The sequence below is a fragment of the Petaurus breviceps genome, unplaced genomic scaffold (genome assembly GCF_028583685.1).
Source record: "Petaurus breviceps papuanus isolate PSGF00001 unplaced genomic scaffold, PetGlider_PUasm1.0 37, whole genome shotgun sequence".
NCBI classification, from domain to species: Eukaryota; Metazoa; Chordata; class Mammalia; order Diprotodontia; family Petauridae; genus Petaurus; species Petaurus breviceps.
Genome location: NW_027186296.1, coordinates 84,868,448 through 84,879,483, shown reverse-complemented (window position 1 = coordinate 84,879,483; position 11,036 = coordinate 84,868,448). Strand labels below are relative to the sequence as shown.

The following is an 11,036-nucleotide window of genomic DNA, read 5'->3' as shown; positions in this document are numbered from 1 at the left end:
GCTTTCTTTTTCCTTTTAAATGCAGAGTTATCTTCTGATCATGGGGGATGGGGTTGGAGAAGGGTATTTTTCCTGTTCCTCATATATCTGTCATCCCTAGCCCAAGTTGTGCAAAGATCATCTCTGGGATTCCCTACTGTCACATAATCATAGAATCTCCGAGTTGGAAGGCACTTTAGAGGTCATCAAGTACAACCTGTTATCCACCATCCTTGCCTGGTCATCCAGACTCTACCTGAAACCTTCATGTATACAGCTCCCTTCCAACTAAATTGTAGTTATTTTGTTTCTACTTAACTTTATACAAGTTTCTCCACCCGGGCCCGTAAATACCCTTCCTGCCCCCCCCCCCTTTCCCTCCCCTCCCCCGCCCCTGCCATGTGAGAATTTTGAGGGCCTTCTTTTTCATGTCAGCACGTATTACAATACCGAGAACATAGTAGGAGCTTAAAAATAATTGTTGAATGAATTGGGGAGGCAGCTTTTGCCTTCGTTGATAGAAATATCAACCCCCCTCTCCCTTTCCCATCCTGTTAGTGCTTTCTGCTCCCTCAAATTATCATGCTTTTAACTAATCATAAATGTTGTAGCCCCCAATGTAACATAATGAGGCCAAGTTTTTCATTTTGACTTTGTATCCCTATCCTCACCCCACGCCACCGGCACCCCCCACCTAGTACAATTCCTGGAATAAAGTAAGTGATTAATTTTAAGTGCTTAAGTATATTGAATTGACCTATTGTCTCTGAGGACTACTTACTGCTACTTGTACCCAGTCAAAGTTGCCAGTAGCTATAATTGTTAGAAAGTTCTTCCTTATGTTGATCTCTAGGTAAATTCCTAGTGCTGTCCTCTGGAGCCACAAATAAGTCTGCTTCTTTTTCCATGTGACAGTCTGTCAAATATTTGAAAACAGCTCTTCTATCCTTGGTAAGTTTTCCTTTCTCCAAGTTAAACATTCACAGTCCTGCCAATTAATCTTCATGGTGCCCTCCTCTTCCTAGTAGATTTAGTAGTCCTAGTTGAAGTACATGCTCTTCATCTAGCTTGTCATTTGGGGGTGAGGGATAGGGAGGTTGTCTGGATCCAAGGTTTTATCCTGTGTGGGGAAGCTAGCCTGTAACTTGGAAGCCCAGAAAATTGCCTAGGGGCATTGAGATGTTAAGTGCCTAACTCTTAATCTCTTAGCCAGGATGCATCTGGTAGGGACTTGAAGTCAGGTCTCCTTGACTCCAGGGTGTGTAGGCCTTCAGGTTTCTTCTTTAGTTTGTCTTTTTCCACCCTTTGGCACAAATCTGTGATTTCTTTGTTATTGGAAACTTCCAGTAAGGAAAATACCTCTGCCAATGCAAATTGTCAGTCACTCTGAATTTATACCTGGTCTGCCATGACAGTTGTGTGTGTGTGATGGTGGCAATGGGAGATTAAGGTAACTTTTTTCTTTTTGCTTTTTGGAGGGGGGAAGGTAGGGCAATTAGGGTTAAATGACTTGCCCAAGGTCACAACTAGTTTTGTGTTAAGTGTCTTAGGCCATATTTGAACTCAGTTCCTCCTGACTCCAGGGCCAGTGCTCTATTCACTGCGACATCTCGCTGACCCAAGGTAACTTTCTCAGGGTCATATAACCAATATGAGGCAGGGGTAGGATTTGAATCCAGGTCTTTCTGAATCCAAGTTCAGGTCTTTAACAATTATGGCATACTGCTTCTCAGTATCTCTGCTAGCATATGTCTTTCCCTGCTTCCTTAAAATTAGAGGTCTTTGGGTTGGATAAGAGGAACATAAAGATTAAGCTACTCAAAGAGAAATTTGGGAGCCATCAAGCACTTAATTTACTTTTACACCTCCATCCCCATCCTCCTGCCTGTTAGTGCTTTTCCCTTCCCCAAATTATCATGCTTTTACTAATCTGTATAAATATTGTAACCCCGGTACAATATCCTAAGGGCAAGGACTGTTTTTTCATTTTGTCTTTTTATCACCCCTCCTCCCACCTAGCACAGTTCCCTGCACATGGTAGGTACATAATAAATGTATATTGAATTACATTGTTTCTAAGGGCCACTTCCACCTCCCCTAGTCCTTATTGTTTCTTCTCCAAAAATGAATAAGGATCCAGGACCGTTGGCTCAGGTATTCTCTCATACTTGCTCCACAGCAGACCTGAACATATCCTATTAGTGACTACTACACTGTCATTTTTGTCACTGAACTCAAATGAGGGCTGAGTTTCTTTCCCCAAACTAGAGGTCTGACCCTTTTGTACTTCTTAGTGTGTGACCAATGTTCCTAGGAAGAATAATCCACACATGCACAGAAAACAACTCTATTTCTGTTAGGAAAATCATCATATAAATTTATTTAAGAACTGTCACCCAAGTGACATTTTTATAGGTATTTGCCCTGAAAGCTCTTATTGGAAATGGAAACTTTATTAAAAAAAGATAAGAGGTAAATTGTTATATACCTAGTTATACTATGTATATTGAATATGGAAACACTAATTGAGTTCTCATAAAATCCATATGCAGTTTCAAACTGGAATAAACTTAAATTGTAGGCTGAACAGAAATTTAAAAGCTATCTAAAAGAAAACTTATTTATTATTAGAACAACTCTGTGTTACATTTGTACTTAACATGTTTGGTACTTAGTAAACTTTTAAACACTATATAAATGCTAGTTATATTATGATTACTGCTATCACTGCCACTACTACCACTATTACTACTTACTAGTGCTACTACTGTTACTCCTATTACTATTATTATTACTGCTATTATTACTACTGCTAATACTACTGTTACTGCTGCTACTGGTATTGCTACTATTACTGCTATTACTACTAATGCAACTACTGCTTCTACTACTGTTGTTACTATTACTACTACTATTTCTACTATTGTTGTTACTACTACTACTACTATTACTACTTCTACCTCTAAAAAAATGTCAATAGGGGCAACTAGGTGGCACAGTGAATAGAGCTCCAGCCTTGGAGTCAGGAGGACCTGAGTTCAAATTCAGCCTCAGACACTTAACACAAAAAACTAGCCGTGACATTGGGCAAGTCACTTAACCCCAATTGCCCTGCCTTCCCCCCTCCAAAAAGCAAAAAAAAAAAAAAAAGTCAATAATAGATGAGAGGATAAATTAAATCCTAATGCATAGAATGACTGTCTGTAACAGCAGGGAGGGAAAAAAATTCCCCACTCATTTCTGGAGATTATGGGCTCTACTAACATTGTACTTGGATTACTACAGTTTGAAGGTTTAAAAATATACAAAACTTTTATGAAGACCCTGTGTCAACATGTAGAACAGCCCGTTTGAAACAGACCTTTTCCTAAATCATACTGAGTCAGTGGGGTTTGTTAAAAATGAAACTAGGTTTTCTCAGCCCCAAGTGTAGGGTGGAATGGTAAGGTTGAAGGAAAAACCTGCTTTTGCTTCAGTGATCTTATGGATATACAACCCATGGAAATACAGATTATACATGTGCAAGTATCTAGTTATGTCAGTACACACTCCCATAATGAATCCTTGAGTTTCTTTGTTGTTTTGAAACTGTCCCTTCCCATCTTTCAAAGGTTTGTGGGCTAGAGCTGGCCTAGTAGGAATCTGTGAGACAGGCCACAGATCTCACCAAGGCCAAGAGAAACAAAGACTAGTAGAAAATCTACAAAAAGTGCTGATTTGCATTGTCCCACAGTCATTCAAAGCTTAGTCCCCAAGATTATTCCCATGGAAAAATGATACTGTTGATGCCAAATCAAGTCTCCTTGTCTCACCCCATCATTTGAGTATTGTTTTTTTTTTGTTATTCTGCAAGTCTATAGCCTGGAACCATGGCAGCACAAGAGTTACCATAGGGGCAAGAGTAATGTCTGTTTATATTTCAAAGCCCAACTTTGTCCTGCCCTGAAATTTTCCATATGTTTAGTATAGTATAGTTCTATTGAATATATTCACTTCTGGAATTCATGTGCAGGGTGACTAACATGCCAAGGTCTCTTGCAGCCTTATTCTTTGTTTGTCTTTCTTTTATTCTTCTCAAAGCCCATCAAATGTTAAATGATATTAGCATTGCATAGGTCTCCTCGCCTTCCCCAACAGAAAAGATTTCTGTAATGAAGTCAGCTTGGACACAGGGAGTGTTGTTAAGTGGGTGACTCACTGGTTAGATAACAGGATGCTGGGTTAGGGTCTTTGATCCCATTCCCTCTTTACTCTGTTTTTTCAATGTAGTCTTTGAAGCACTCTGAACCTTGGTTTCATAAACTCTGAATTTAAGGCTAAATGGACCATTTTGGGGATGGGATATGAATTTCTGTAAAAGGAGGAAGGAGGACAAAGTAAGGAGAAGATGAGAAAGTGACCTGGTAAGAAGAGCTACTTGAAAACATTTGAACTATTTGAAAGGAAAGTCTTGATGGAAAAGCACTGTGTGCCTAGTTGCAGATGCTCCCCAAGGGAACAGAGCCAGCTTCTGATACTTGCTCAGCCTAGTTTGTTTTCCCAGCCTTTTTTTCTCTTTGTTTGCCTTCTTTGCTTTCTTGGTAATATTTTTTCATCGACCTTGTTTGCATATTAAAGCAAGATTGTTCGCTGTTTTATTTCTCCCCTCTTTTCCCCCTAGTAATTCTATACTGGCACATCAAAGGAGTTGTTTTGCCTGTAATTATGCCTTTATGTACACAGAGGCAGGTTAATTACTGAAAAGGAGATAGGAGAGTTTCCACTGAGACTTCTCCTTCTTGCATTCAGATGGGATGCAGTCACCTGTTTAGCTCTGGCAGGATAGTTTTTTTACTTTCCTGAGCACCTTAACTGAGCTCAGTTCTTCCCTACTTTTTTCCATTCTTGCCCACAATAGCTTTCTCTCCCTCTCTTTCCCTCCCTCCCCCTCCCCCCCCCCATCCAGGGCAATCTGGACTCTGCCCTGCACTCTTCACTGTTGCTTGGCAAAATGTTAGGGGAAAAAATGTTGTTTCCCCTGCCTCTCTAAAGCATTGCTAACCAAACTTCTGGACACTTTTTGCTTTGGAAGGAAACCTTTCAGTGAACCAGTCAAGAAATTGCCTCAGAGCTCTAGGACTACTTGCATTTGTGAATCTCCTTGTGATTCTCCTTCCAGTTTTCGTTGTCTTTATATATCCAGGTATGTCCTATGATGGAATTTCAAGAACTAGAAGAACCTTCTAGGTTTGAATCAGGAATAAGAGAAAACTATATGGATTTGGTTCTTCCTATAGCTATAACCATATACTTTCCAGCTCAGATCAATTCCCTGGACAATGTGTTAGGGAATTTAAAAGAGTGAAGAGAACAAAGAGTCTCTGCATTAGCACAAGAACTCAGTTTTTTTGTTTCCTGTTTACTAGTACCCTGATTCCCAGAATCCCAGAATTCTATAAGAGATCTCAGAGATCATCTAGTCTGAGATTTACTTGAAGCTTCTACAATATGCAAACAAGTGGTAGCCCAGCCTCAACCTGAACATTTCAAGTGACAGTACACTCTCTTTATCCTAGAAATGGAAGTGAGCTCAGCATTCATTCAGTTCAATCCATACCTGAGCAGGAATCCTTTCCTTCCCAACGTCATCATCCAATCTTTGCTTAAACTCCTTCAGTGATGGAAAATTCACTATCTACTGAGGCAGCCTATTTTACTTTTGGACAGCTCTGACTGTCAGGAAGTTCTTTCTTATTCTTAGTTGAAATGTGCCTTTCTATAAGTGCCATCCAATCTTCCTAGTTCTTCTCCCTGAGACTGTGCAAAATCAGTCTAATCATCTTCCATATAATAGAGCCCTTCAGATCCTACAAAATGCCTTTCACCTTTCTCTTCCCCCAAAATCTTTCCTTCCTTAGGTTAAATATCCTCATTTCCTTCAATGATTTTTACCTATCTTTCTTTTTTTAAAGGTTTTTAAAAATATAACACCTAAAAACAGTACAAATAACTTTATATGTACTTTTGTGCTTGCTTTTTAAAAAATAAATTTTTATTAAACCTTTATATTTTTATACTGCCTGTATTTCTTACTGTATCTTTCTCCTCAACCCATTTCAGAGAGCCATCCTTTATAATCACGACTACAGGATTGGATAATGAAGGTACAGTCCTGGAAGCAGGCTCCCAACAGCTCCATTATAAACTCTGGGATCCTTATCCCATATCCCACTGGCACAGACAAGTCAGATGCCCAGAGCATGGCTGTTTGCTTTCCTCCCCTGAGGATTTTAGGGCTACCATTGAGAGGCAGTGGGATTCTTCTAATATTGTCAACTTAAGCTACCATTCTGGTATTTCCCCTTGATATCAATCATTATTGATATTGCTATAATATTAGCCAATTAAGATCAATTAACTTTTTTTTAAGCCAGGGTTAATTAACTTGCTCAAGGTTACACGGCCAGTTATTTCTGGGTGTGGTGCTAAGTATCTGAGCCCAGATTTGATCCCCAGGTCATCCCGACACTGGAGCTGGTGCTCTTTACTTGCTGAGCCACCTGGCCGCCCCAGATCAATTAACTTTTACAAAAGGTATTTACTGAAAAAATATGGCAAGAATCAAAGTATAAAATCATTCCCCTAAACCAAGTTATGTATTCTTCCTTGTACCTCAATCTCTGGGGAAAGTGAGCTCAAACCTAAAGTGTTTGCTACACACATTTCCATCATCAAGTTCACTTCTGGGTGAGACCCAACCAGTGGACGAGTCACTACTTTGCTGAAAGTCACACCTTTTGATTCATGGCTGGACTGGATGTCACTCCTTGATGCTATGCTCTTCACTAGACTCAGCTGCCAGGAAATTCTCTTATGGACTTCTACATCTAGACATTTGGTGTCTCTTCTAACCTCTTAGGATTTCAAAAGACCTTGTACCGATGGCAAGAAGGCACAAATAGGAGGCAGCCCAGTCCTAGATGCAGGCTTGCCTGGGAGGCCATGTGCTCAAATGCAGGTCCAGAGATGTGTAGAGGAAAGAAGTTCTGTTAGTCTTCCAGAAGTCAGAGAGGCATTTTCCTTGTGGCTGGCGGGAAGGGGGAAAAAAGGTCTTTATTTGGGAAGTTAGTGATTTTTTGTATGCATACTCAGTTCTGGCTCAGCAACTCAGACTTTTCTTCATCATTCAGTAAGCAGATAGGAACCAGCTACCCAGGACATGCTCTGAATGGAGGAATTAGGCCTCTCTTTTAAATGTCATCACAGTTTTCCAAAAGCAGGTCCTTCAAGACTCCATGTGGGCTGTCATTAGGAAAAGCCTGGGTCCTAAATTACCAGTTCCCTTATTAAAGAGGAAAAAAAAAGAAAGAAAAAAGTTCAACATAATTAGCCAACATAGTGGAAAATTATGACTTTATAATGTAGTGTTCCATACATAGAGGTCTTCCACCTCTACAAAGATGTCTTCTCACATCTCTTCTTTGGGGCCATCTCCATAATTTCACAGTAATCAATTTCAATTGTTTTGTCATTGTTCCTTCCATTTAAATTGTTGTACTCATTGTTTACGGTGTTTTCCTGGATATACTCACTTCACTTTTCATCAGTTCATTTAAGTCTTTTTCATGTTTCTTTGTATTCATCATATTCACCTTTTCTTACATTCTTTTTTTTTTTTTTTGGGAGGGGGGAAGGTAGGGCAATTGGGATTAAGTGACTTGCCTAAGGTCACATGGCTAGTTTTTGTGATAAGTGTCTGAGGCTGAATTTGAACTTAGGTCCTCCTGACTCCAGGGCTGGTGTTCTATTCACTGCACCACCTAGCCACCCCTCTTACATTCTTTTTTTTTGGGGGGGGGTTAATAATCTTGCTTTAATCAATCAAACATATAGTCACAGCTAGTTCAGGGGAAAAAGTCAGCACCCTAAAGTTCAGAGTATACAGACAGGTTACAAGCAGAAGTTACAAGACAGAGAAACAAACAGATCAAGCAGACAGGCCTCCAATTGTCCCACCATTATATCCATACCTAGTCAGTTAACGAGAGAGGGAAGCATCAACATCTGGGTTTTCAAAGCCAGGGGGATCCCAACGGCTGCCCAGAATCTTGTCTAGTCAAATCACACAACACTTCTCAAAGTGAACCCCCAAACAGTCTCACATCAGGGACTATATAGCCTTCTCCTGGGTCAGAGAATGTAACAACCCTCCTGACCCACTGCCCAATCACAAAGCACCAAGGTGTGGGCAGTCCTGAAAAACAAGCCTCCCACCACAGGCTCCAGGTTCACTTAACCGAGGGGCAGGGAAGATCTTAAAAATTTATATTCCTGTGACATTCAGCCCAAGATCTTTCCTGCCCATAGCATAGGCAATTTACATTTGAATTAGCAAGATACACCCTTTTACATCAAATTTTTTTTTCTTAGCCATTTCTTAATTGATAGGTATCCATCTACTGTCTAGTTCTTTCTTTTTTTAAAAAAAATTATGCATTTAGCAAACAACAAATAAAACAAGCATTTCTGTTAACATTTGGACAATAGGAGAGAATTGTGCACAAATCTGTGAATTTCTGTTATATAGAGCTTTCTTTTATTTTTTTAAAGTGTATAATAAATTAAAAATGTAACTTTGAAAGCTGTCAGGCTTGTCTTTCATTCCTTATGGCCTTCTTTCTTCTCTCTTCATCTAGAGGGAGGGTAACCTTCCTACTGTTGACTTTCCTCTCCCCTATACCTCTGCCTCCTCCATTAAAAAGAGAAAAGAAAGGAAAACCAAAATCTATGTAACAAATATGTATAGTCAAGCAAAACAAATTCACATTGGGTATATCCAAAAATGTGTGTGTCATTTTGCATCTTTAGTACATCACCTCTGTGTCAGGAGGTGGGTAGCTTGCTTCATCATCAGTACTCTGTGATCATATTTGAATAGAGTTCTAAAGTTTTTCAAAGTTGTTTTTCACATTTTTGTTGTTATTATATAAATCGTTCCTTTCATTCAGCTCACTTTACTCTTTTTCTGCTCATACAAGACTTCTCGTGTTTCCTGAAACTCTTTCTTTTGTCATTAAAAAAATTGCTCAGTAATATTCTACTTTGTTCACTTACCATAATTTGTTCAGCTATTCCAACACCCCTTTAATTTCTAGTCCTTTGCAGCTACAAAAAGAGGTGCTATAAATACTTTTGTACCTATGGGTCATTTTCCTTTTCGTTTGAGCCTCTTCAAGGTATCAGAATCAAGGGTAAGCATGGTTTAGTGACTTTTTAGGAATAGTTCCAAATTATTTCCTAGAATGACTGGATCAATTTATAATCCTACCAAATAATGCATAACAATCTTGGTACAGTGCTGCTACATAGTAAGTACTTAATACATGCTTATTGTTGGATTATTTTTCTTGATGTTCTAGTTATTTTGTTCCCCCAAATGAATTAGGTTATTTTGTCATTTAACTATAAGTCTAGATTTCTTTGATTGGAATAGCATAAAAATTGTAAACTAACACCAGTTGTCATGTTGGTTTTATGACCTGTTTGTTGATTCATTCATTATTTAGGATTTAATTATTAAATCCCCATTTAGGTAAGATGTGTTTTGCTTGAATTTTCTCAGTTGGTTATTCTTTTAATTGTGTAAAGGACTATAAAGGAAGTATTTGGCATTTCTGTTTTTGGCAATTTTCCTAAGCACTACTATATGTCATATGGAGCTGAGAAATATCTATCCATCTCTATCTCTCTATCTTCCTATCTGTATGTGTATGTATATATGAGTGTGTGTGTGAATGTGTGTGTGTTTTGTCTTTGTATATTCCTTAGCAGTTTCATTCAGAATGGACTATAAATATCTACTTCACCAAACATTTGTTCAGGTCTATGTTTTCCTTTATATTTCCATTATATTTGTCCATCTCTGAGAAAGGAACATTAAATTCTCCTACTACTCTTACTATCTGAGTCTTTTGGGCAGTTAAATAATTTTTTTTTCTTTATGAATTTAGATATCATGCCATTTGGTGCATGTATGTTTAATGCCAATAATAGTTTGTTATCTAGGATTCATTTAACCATAATATGCATTTCCTTATTTATCTCCATTAATATTTGAAATTTTGGTCTTGCCTTTTCTGATAGCATCATTGTAAATCCTGAGTTTTTGGATTCACCTAATACATAGTAAATTTTGTCTTAGCCTCTCATTTTGCTCTTATATATCTTTTCTTTTTAGATGTGTATTTGTTTAAAGTAACAAGATTGTGGGGTTTTGTTTTCTTATCCATTCTACCACATTTTTTACCATTCTACCATATTTCTTATCCATTCTGCCACACTTTTTCATTTTAATGGATTACTTATTTCATTCACATTTAAAGTTATGAGCATTGGTTTTATGTTTTTCTCCATTTGTGTTTCTACCATTGCTTTTAAAATATTTATAAAAATCCCTTTAATCTTTTAAGTCAATACTTTGCTGCTACAATTAATTTGGCTTAAACTATTTTAATGCAACCTTATTTCTACATGCTCTTTTTTCTCTGTCACTACTCCTTACTCTCATTTATCAACTGTTTTCTCTGGTTTTGGGGGTTTTACTTAAATTGATGGTTTCTTTTTCTTCTATGATCTATTTATCTCACTTATTCCTTCTTTTCCTCCTGTCAGTTACATGGTTAGTTCAAAATCTTCTTTCCTTTCCTCACCTCTAACTTCTTTTGTTTGCTAGGTCTTTTCCCCTATGCCGTTTTCTTAAAGAAAAAAATATCTTTGCATTTCACAATTTTATTCTCTGATTCCTAATCTCTATTCTTATTATTACTTTTATTTCTTTGTGTTGTAAATTAAGTTAAAGCTTCTGAAGTACTGGATGTGAGTTCTTTTTTCTAATTAATCTCTCTATTATTACTTTTATGGATTTTGGCTCATCATTCGTTTCTTCCCATTCCTCCCTTCTGTTACTACAGTTTTCACTGCATTATCCTTTAGCTCCTCTTTTTTTTTTTTGCCTTTCTTTTTTTTGGAGGGAAATTGGGGTTAAGTAACTTGCCCAAGGTTACATGGCTAGTATTTTT

General features: G+C 37.9%; 1 long non-coding RNA gene across 2 annotated transcripts in view; it reads left to right on the top strand.

Annotated features, from left to right (window-relative positions):
* The window catches only part of LOC138169464 (uncharacterized), a 100,427-nt gene that overhangs the window by 673 nt on the left and 88,718 nt on the right, over positions 1 to 11,036 (top strand). For both annotated transcript variants that reach the window (XR_011170362.1, XR_011170361.1), the window contains exon 2: positions 833 to 930. This is a non-coding gene — a long non-coding RNA (uncharacterized lncRNA). The remainder of the gene's footprint in view (positions 1 to 832; positions 931 to 11,036) is intronic.